Consider the following 9,571-nt stretch of genomic DNA (forward strand, 5'->3'; position numbering starts at 1 on the left):
CACTGGAACTCACTGGAAGCCTGTGAAATTGACATGGGTTTTTTTCTGAAATCTGTGCCCCTTTCTCCTGAGGCAATCAATGAGACCTTCTTCTCAGCTCCCTTTACAGCAAAGTGACCCAGGTCAGCCCAATGAACATATAGACAGGCATCTTCATAACCATTGTCAGGCTTGGTCTGTAGCAATCTCTGGAACCTTTTCTGGAGAATTTCTCTTCTCACACAATACAACATTGTTGAAAGGACAGGAATCTATGGACTTAGAGGAGGAAAAACCTGTAAGAATGTACTCAATTCCCCCGAGGAATGCCAGGCAGTGAGGAACTAGGAAGAGAACACTGGACTATCCGAGATGAGGGATGTCACTGATGATTTATGATTACCATGACATCAGGTCCTGTTTGTCTCAAGGACTTGTGGAACATGGCTTATTGGACATCTGACATGATAGTGATTTTGATTAAATAAGTTGTTTTATTCCTTCAACTTCATTAAAACGCAAAAATAACTTGAAAACATACATGTACATATAAGCTGGACATGTAGCTGGATGGCAGAACAATTGTCTAACAAGCACAAGAGGGCAAGCAAGATATCTCATTGGTTAAAGAGACTTGCTGCCAAGTCGATAACCCCGGACCTCATCATGAAAAGACAGAACTGACGGCATAGCTGCCATGGCACAATCTCCTCTGACCCTGAACACAGATAAATTCTAAAAAACAAAAAATGCACTAGGTCATGTTTTTAATACAAGCACAAAGCACTGCCCTTACACATATATGATATGGAAATGAGAAACAGTGAAGGAAGAAGTTAGATATTTAATGGAGGCAGATTTCTGAGGTCATCTGATAGAAAGATACTCAGGAATAAATAAATACAGGCAACAGGAGAAAGGGTGACTGAGAGGTGAGATTATCATTAACTGTGAAAATCCACAGTTGAATACTAATTAAAAGAGAAAAAGATTATCACAGACTATCCTGTAGAAGGAACCCTCTTGCATCTTTCTCTTGACTACCCGCCTTTTTTTCCCCTGCCACTGAAATGTTTATAGAGGGGAAACACCCATGTCCTATGCAACTATCTCTGTCCTCGAGAGTTAACAAGCTAAAATGACAGGATGGCAGCCTGAAAGATACATTTCTTTGAGAGGACAGTAAGGCTACTGGGACAAGTCCCTGAAACCAGGCACCAAAAGTCTTAAAAGGTAAATTTTACAAATCTGAGTGAATGAGAGAAGGGTCTCTCCTTATTGGGTGGAATAGATAAAAATAAAAACAAAAATAACCACTCTGACTAAAGTGATGGCGGTGAAGATATTTTTTTCTTTAGCTGTAAATCTATCAGAAAAAAAAAGATATCTGCTGAGAAATGAAAAGAAACATATCTCCTAAATATTTCTGTCTGAAAATTAGTACAGGTTAGTACAGATTTAGTACAGGGCTTCTAGAATCAGAGTTTAAGGAACAGGCTGGTGTTCTTAGGATAACAGGTGCAAGCGATTTATTTAAAATGAAAGGACACTGTCGTGAGTGGGAGGGAATCTTTACGATCTCTGGATTCTGGATAAATCTATATACCAAACTCCACTCTATATGCTTTACACTGTGTTCTTTGTCATTCTTCGGAAAATTTTAATTGAATTGATATGCACAGAGGCAAAAGGAAAAAGTGTCCCATGGCTTAAGAAAGTACCAAAAACTCAAACCAGAAAGTACTATAAAATACAGAAAGTACTTGAAAATCAAACAGATTAGTTCTAATCTCAGACTATGGTTCAAATCCTAACAGCATCACTAAGTCTGATGTAAAATGTTTTAGTTCATCTCTGCCAACATTTGCTCATTTGTACAATAGACCCAAGAATGGCTATGGAGGAGGACAAAGTGCTTAGAAAAATATCTCCCCCTGCCTAAAAATCCAAGGAATTAGGGGAAGAAGGGGAAGTAACACTTGTGAAACAGATAAAATTTTCGATGACCACATGTCAGAGAATCCTGGCTGCTCATTCTCCATGGATTTCCTTACCAGATCTCTAGGTAGACCACAACTTCCAGCCTCTTTCAAGCACATAGCTTCCACACACATGGGTCTGAGTTACCCACTGTACCTAGGCAAAAGTGATCTGCACCACCTGCCAGCCTGGGCAATTAACACCCTGGGTCTGCTAAAAAATTCCATGGGAATAAGCAGTCTCACCACAGAATGCATGAAAGGTGGTCTCTGACTCACACCTTTCAGAATTGCTGCCAAAATCATCCATATTTGCACATGACACGAATTAGAAATGTATTTTACAGATGAAGCAATATGCTTTTTCTGACACATTTATTAGAGACATTAAGCTAGACAATCTACTACAGTCACGTTCTTTCCTTATCTCCGCATGTTTCACCCCTATCATGATACTTGAAAAATGGATATTGTTCCACCTTTAAGGCTGAAGAAACTCAGGCTCACAGAAGGATGAAATTAATCTTTTCCACCCATATGAACTCAGTGACTCTCAGGAGCAGATATGGAACCAGGTGTGAATCTGCTTCAAGGTCAAAGACCTTTCCACCCCGCACCCAGCACTGCAGTGTGGACACTGGTCTTGCTTTTTCCCTTGTTCACTCCTGATCTCCGGTAGGTTTCTTCACTAAAACTATTCATTTTCACCTCTATGTTTGCATCCAGAATTAGGTTGACTCCTCCCAGGCACGGCTTCTTAGAGCTCATCCCATTCACTTGCCTCCTGACAATAAAAGAGCTAAGAGGAGACAGATTCCCAGCACTTTTGTGCCTGGCTACTATGCCACAGGTAATGAATGAAAGACGTGAATAAATAAGGAATGGTAACAGAAATTCCCAAGCTGCCAGGAGTGAGGTCTCAGTAATACAAACAATTCAGCAGAATACAAAAAATATGACAACTGACTGTGCCACATTGCTGCTTTCTTGCACTCTTTATTTTACCATACTACCTTAGCAAACGTCCTCAAATTACAAATGGATTTTAGTAAGTTAGTGGTCAAATTTTCTTCTTGTAGAAAAATAAAAGAAACTGAATGGAAAAAATAGATAAAGAAAAAGGAAAAGACAACAGTTCAGGTGCTAAATATGGGAATCTTTGAAAAACTCAGAATACTGTTTTATGAATATATGAAATCACATGAAATAGGTTCACCTCTAAGAGCAAGTTCACAACAAATTTTATTTTTTTCTGATAAAACAATAGGTTACACCTAGTGCATATTGCATCTGATTTGAATATAACAAAGAAAACTAAAACACATTGAAACCATTATCAGATAAAGTTGGAGAATCAGGAAGTTGGATAAATCATGATTATGAAGGGGTGGTTTCAGATGACAGACCTAATTAGGCTATTTTGATTTTTTAAAACCTACTTACCAGATAACAGTTATCCTGCAGACCTTTTAAAATAATTTGCCATCAAAAGACTTAAGGCTTAGAGGAGAAAAGTACAAAGACATACTTCTGAACATGAAGATGTTGGTAAAATAGATGATTAAAAAGGAGCAAAACAAAAACAAAACCAGCCTCATTTGATAGGATTGTTGTCTAAGCACACTTAGTTGTGCACGTATGCAGTGACTAAGGAAGGAGGGTCTTAACTGCCTCCCAACTGACTCGAAAGTTCTCATCCCAGGAAAACTATAGGTGGATTTACAGGCTACAGATAACAGATCTGCCTTTGTTACAATCTCCATAGGCGGCTTTAATAACCAGTGGTTTCTCTTAGAGTTATAGCCACTAATTCAAAAGATCTTTCTGAGCTTGCAAGCAACCTGGTGAGTTCAATGCCAAACAGTGATGAGGAGGCTTATCCTTATGATGTCTTACACCAGGACAGTCCGGTAAAGTCAATCCAAGCCAATATTTTCTTTTGGTTTATGTGAAGGAAACGGGGTGAGTAGAATTTTTATAAAGTAGCATAAGTGAAGTAGGTCACCTTAGTGAACTTGGATTTTGATCCTTAGCTATGTTTTCTACTGCCTACAACCATTTGGGAGATAACTAAACTTCCCTGAATGAAAACTAGATGAGGGTACCAAGAACTAATTTATGTTGAAGTCTGCATTTGCCCTGAATCTAGCCAGACAACAAACCTGCTCTAGGGCCAGGCTGGAATGCTACTGTAGGGTCTCTCCCCCACCTCGCACCGAAGGACTACACCAACTGCTTGTGCTCTTACCGTGCTAAGGAACATGAACCATAAACCTCAAACTGCAAAAAAACAGAAAAGCGCATTCCAAATTATTCTATGTAGGTGTCCAAACGAATCAGTTCTGTTGTGTTTGTTCCTTGAAACACTCAACTCCCATCATTGTAAATTACTGGAAATACCCACGCAATTAAAAAGAAAAAAAAAAACCTTTCTTCTGAAAAACAAGTCTCGCCCCCATGTTGATTCCTGTAGGAAACTAGAAAAAGTTCAGCGAGTGGGGCTCAAAGGACCTGCCTTACAAACAGACCTGTAATGTTCCCCTAAGATCTAGTGCGCCTTCTTCCGCGCATGCCAAACGCCCAAGATTATCAGTCACACTTATTAGCCTGGTCACAACCTCCGTAAATCTTTTCCATCAGAACCTACAGCCCCCGGTCCCCACAACTTACACCTTATCTTCCTAATGCACTAAGCAGCTCCCTCTCAGGAGCTGCACTGTGCTGCAAAAGACATTCGTGCATCAGGTTCTGCTTGGTTCAAAAGACTCAGGCGCCCTAACTCTCCTATGTTCATCTAACCCACACCTTTCAGTTTTAGTAAAATATACGAACTAGAGAGAGGTAATGAGCAGGAATCAAGGAATATGTTTGCGAGCAAAAGGGTTGGCATCTGCGGGGAGCCTGGTGCCCATTTCGCTGCGGCTTGGAGATGGTGCCTTCCGCAAAGAAATTGAACACACACACACACACACACACACACACACACACACACACACCCTCCTCAGAAGTTGCTGAAAAATCCATGCTGCCTTTACACGCTCCCAAGACCAACACTGGGGAAATCTTATATCTTCCACAACAGCAGAGACCTGGTTCACCACGGAGCAACCACTGCTTTGCCGGGAGCCTGGCACTCTGTGGGCGCTCCAAAACTGAGCCTTTTAAAGGGGCTCTCTCTATCTTGTCCCAGTCTCCAACGCCCCGGTGTCCAAGTCCCTTCAAATTCCAGTCCAAGTTCACCTGCTCATACTGTAGGTTGCACTGCGCGGGTATGGGAACACGGGCACCCACAGTAGAAAGAAACCCCAAGAAAGAATGCGTACCCGGAGCTAGGGCGCACAGAGAGGGTAATCGCGTGACCCAGCTAGAGGCGCTTATTTTAAGGTTTCTGGATGCATTTTCTGCTTTAGGCTCCTTGTTTCGTGGCCATCTAGTAGCGCAACAAACTTCTTTTCACACTAATAGAGGAGAAGAAGGGTTACCGCGAAGTGACTGCCACTTGTCAGGTGGAGTGCTCCCAGCTTCTCACCGACCCTGGCTAGTCCTGCAGGAGAGACAACCCTGGATATTAATTCATCTGTCCTTCCCCAGCCCGTAAGGACCATGCTCTTTTCTCCCAAGCCCTGAACCAGGGTGCTTGAGGTACAGTGCGCTCCCTAGCCAGGCTGGACTTACCGAGGCGAGCAGAGCAGCTCTTAGGAGAACCCCACGCGCGATGCCGCTAGCTTCCGAGGGTCCCAGCGGAGTGGCAAAAGCTCCCTACTTGCAACCAATCCTGGTTATGAACCTAGTGCTCTGTGTCTACCGTGCGCCCCCTCCCTCCTCGCGCTCGTGGCAGCTCTCAAAACCCGGCACACCGGAGTTCAGTCAGCAGCAGGTTTGGTTGCAGCCGCCAGGGGAAGACTAGCCGGGAGGGGGCGAGGCTAGGGGAGGGCGGGGGCCCGCGCTCAGCGGAGCTGGGCATGCTCAGTGCTCCACCAGAGGCTGAGCGCCCCTGGGCGCAGTTCCTGCACTGTCTTGCTCTGGGGAGGCGACCCGGAGTCCCTATGATGGACGCTGTAAAGAGAGCATTGCCAGACAGGACTGGCTCTGTCTGGTTCCTGTAGAGGGACACAAAGGGTGTGTTTGTGCAAGGGTACATGAAGAGGATGGCATCTCCCTTTGCCACCTGAGTATTGGGGAACAAGGAAGCCGGACCTGTGTCTGGCTTCCTGCACACTTGGAATCCGGAGGATCTTTAAGGTGGCCTGGCCAAGGGCTAAGACGTCTGGGCTGAGAATTGCTGCGCATGGGTTTGGGGTGAGAGGTGGTAGGTGGTACTGAACTTGGGACGTGGAAGGAGGTGGCTTTGAAGGTGGTGTTACTTGTTTGTTCTTAAGCCAGGACGTTGGTCAAACAGTGTAAGGGATCTGGTGTCTTAAGGGTGCAAAGCACTTTCAAGTTGGAAGGAGCATGGGTGCGGAGTGGAGAAAATATTTGCTATAAAATAGGGACGCGAATCATTTGCGATGTGTGGAGTCATATAAAAAGCGTCGTTATTCCAAAGCAGATGCAGTGGATAATGACAGTGCTGTGGTCATTCCACGGGACTCTACTGTTTCCTTGCCGAAATGGTTCCCTTCACCCCAATTCCAAATCTCTAGGTAGCTATAGACACAGAGAAGGAAATCTGAGGCCCCTTAGTCCCTGTGCAAAGGGAATCTGACATGCAGGAGGCAACATCCAGAATCTATTTCCAGCAACCCAAAGAGAGGTCGAATTTCTCTCTCTGGGGAAAAAAAAATAAAATCCCCAGGAGATTTTACAGACCTCAGCCTTCCTGTGCATGTCTCAGCAGTTCGGAGCTACATAAACAACTTCTGACCATTTACACAATCATGCAAACTTACACTGACATCTCCATTATGTGGGAAAGATGTTAACTGAAAAACTATTTTTAAACTGCTGTGGTAAGCAAACACTCCACTCCTCCAAACACATGAGGCAGCCTCCTTAGTTGATACAAGAGATTTTGTTTTATATTTAGTCTCCTGTTGAGGGTTATTAAAGGCTTTGATTTTTAACGTAATCAGTTCTTGAAAAATGAGCAAATCTTAACGAGGGGATTGCATGTGTTTCTCAATTGCTGAGGTTAATGCTGGGAGAAAGAGCCCCTGTCCTCCCTTTCTAAGAACTGAAAATTAGAGACAGTTTTAAGGCCCTCCCCTTCTCTCATGTAAATGAAATTTTAAGGAAAGGGGATGTTGGTGATGTGATTTCCCTGGTAAATTAATAAAGCTGAATATTTTCTAGTCACCTTGAATGTGCCACAATCCATGATTCTGATAACTTTTGCTGCATTGCTTTTTTAAAATAATGTCTCTTTTGTATTTTTAAAATTAACTTTACACATACACAATAATAGATTTAATTATTACATTTTCATACATTAGTATTAAATAACTTGTCTTGTGTTTGTCCTCTCACTACACTACCCATGCCTATTTCCTTCTTACACCCAAATAGTCTGCATTCTATTTTTAAGCAATAATCACAGGTACATATATATGAATCCATATATATATATATACATACATATATAATTTTATATATGAGTTTTAGTAAAAGTTGATAATAGAAACTGTCTGTCTTAGGAAAAACACATGCCTTTGTGTACACACACACTCAGTTCATTTACAGGAAGCATGACATTTTAAACTCTTACATACAATTAACAAAAAAAAAAAAAGGAGAGAGAGACTGCCAAGCCGCTCTCCCAAAGGCATTAAAATTGAATCAATTTTCAAACTTTTATGAAGAGTATGAGCAAATTCCCTTAACTATGATTCTGATTTTCAAATCTAAATAGGTTATTTGCTCTCTTACCTTTAATTCTTTTTTGTAACTACTGAATGTGAGATACAAGGAAAGTCAGTATAGCCATTACTGAGAGTCTGCTACAGAAATGACCAACTGTCTAGAAAGGAAAACTGTATATCTGGTGAGACAGATCTGGGTCGGACTGCTGGGATGTCGGTTAACTGTTATGCTGAGGCTGAGGAAGGGAATATTTCTTTCCATCAACCTGCATCTTGTTTAAAATAAAAGCAATAATCCAGTCCCGTTTTTCCAGCCTGCAGGGAAGAAGCAAGCCTGGACTGCTACCACTGCCAAGAAAAGGAAGCTTCTCACTGTCTTTCTCCTGATTGGGGAGAGTTCCTAAGAGAATCAGCCACTGCCAGGAGATGGAAGTGGCTTATTTTGAAGACAACATCCTCACACGTGTGTCCCTGCATCTCCTGGACCCCCAGCTAAGTGTCAGTTCCTTGCTCAGGGAACCTGTGATTGGGATACTCTAGGGGGAAATGTTCCAAACGAATCAATTAACACCACCAGCAGAGTTCAATAGCATTGCACTGAGACCCAGCTCTGTATCAGTGCATGAATGAATTATGGGGCTCGCGTCCTTTGTAAATAGTCATCATTATAACAAGCTGGGAAACCCCCCTTACTCGTTTAGCCTGAATAACATCTCAGCAGAGAGTTGCAATAACCCTCCGAAATATCTGCACATATATGTGAAGTGTAAGCTTTAGATATTCTAATATGGGAATATCTATTTGGACACAAGGTCACCTCTTACACTCATTAAACCATTCTGAATGAGGTCTGATAACTCTTAAGGGAAATCAGCACTAGAAATGCTTTCGACGTTTTGGAGACAAGGATGGAATATATCAGCAGGTTTTGCTCAGCATGAGATAGCTCTGAAAACTCCAGAAAGGACATATCTCTGTTCCACCCCACACCCGCGCAGTCTTTCTTCACACGTCTCCGACTTGTAGTGGGTGTGAACTTAATGTAAGAGGAGGAAAGAAATGAAAAAAAAATGAGAATTTTACAGAAAAAGAATATGTTTCTTCTGACCACATCTGATCTGAGTCAATTTTATGCTGATTTCTCATACCCAAGGGAAGGTTTTTTTTTTTTAAGACCATAAATGGCACATAAATTAAGTGTTCTAGAGATGAAGAGATAACTCAGTGGGTAAGAGTGCTTGCTGAAAAACAAACAAACAAACAAACAAACAAAAAGCCTTAGGGAAAAGTCCTAGCTGTGACAGCCGCGATCATGTGTCTGTAATGCTACTTTTTGCAGGCACTGGGGTGGAGACAGTCAGATATCTGGAGCTTGATGGCTGGCTAGCCTAACTAGCTGTGGGCTAAGTGAGATACTCTGGATCAAAAGATGGAGAATGGTAGGGGAAGACTCTTGAAGGATCCCTCTGGCCTCTACATGTACACTCACAGGCACATGAACCTGTCAAAACACATGCTTACACACACACACACACACACACACATACACACGACATTGGAAAATAGGTTTGTGGAACTATGGGGGCATTTCAGATAAAAAAATAACTGGGTTTTATAATTAAGTTGCTTTTCTAAAGCATTTGGTGCCTTAATCGATCTTCATGCCCGGAGCAACACTTATGCCCCTCCCTGATTTTGGAAAACAACCTTGTTTGTTTATCACACATGAATAAAAGAGTATTTTCATAAGCAATTATGTCAAGAAGGCTTTATTTCAATTCTTAAAATACAGGAAGGAAAACTCAGAAATAGACA

At 42.2% G+C, this 9,571-nt stretch overlaps 1 protein-coding gene across 3 annotated transcripts in view; it reads right to left on the minus strand.

Annotated features, from left to right (window-relative positions):
- The window catches only part of Cntn4 (contactin 4), a 998,986-nt gene extending 993,119 nt beyond the window's left edge, over positions 1–5,867 (minus strand). For 2 of the 3 annotated variants that reach the window (XM_075983304.1, XM_075983301.1), the window contains exon 1: positions 5,634–5,867. The gene's annotated coding sequence lies outside the window, so the exon portion shown is untranslated. The remainder of the gene's footprint in view (positions 1–5,633) is intronic. The other variant, XM_075983302.1, reaches the window with a different exon arrangement.
- Positions 5,868–9,571: the final 3,704 nt, after the last annotated feature.

The sequence above is a fragment of the Microtus pennsylvanicus genome, chromosome 8, assembly GCF_037038515.1.
Source record: "Microtus pennsylvanicus isolate mMicPen1 chromosome 8, mMicPen1.hap1, whole genome shotgun sequence".
NCBI lineage: Eukaryota > Metazoa > Chordata > Mammalia > Rodentia > Cricetidae > Microtus > Microtus pennsylvanicus.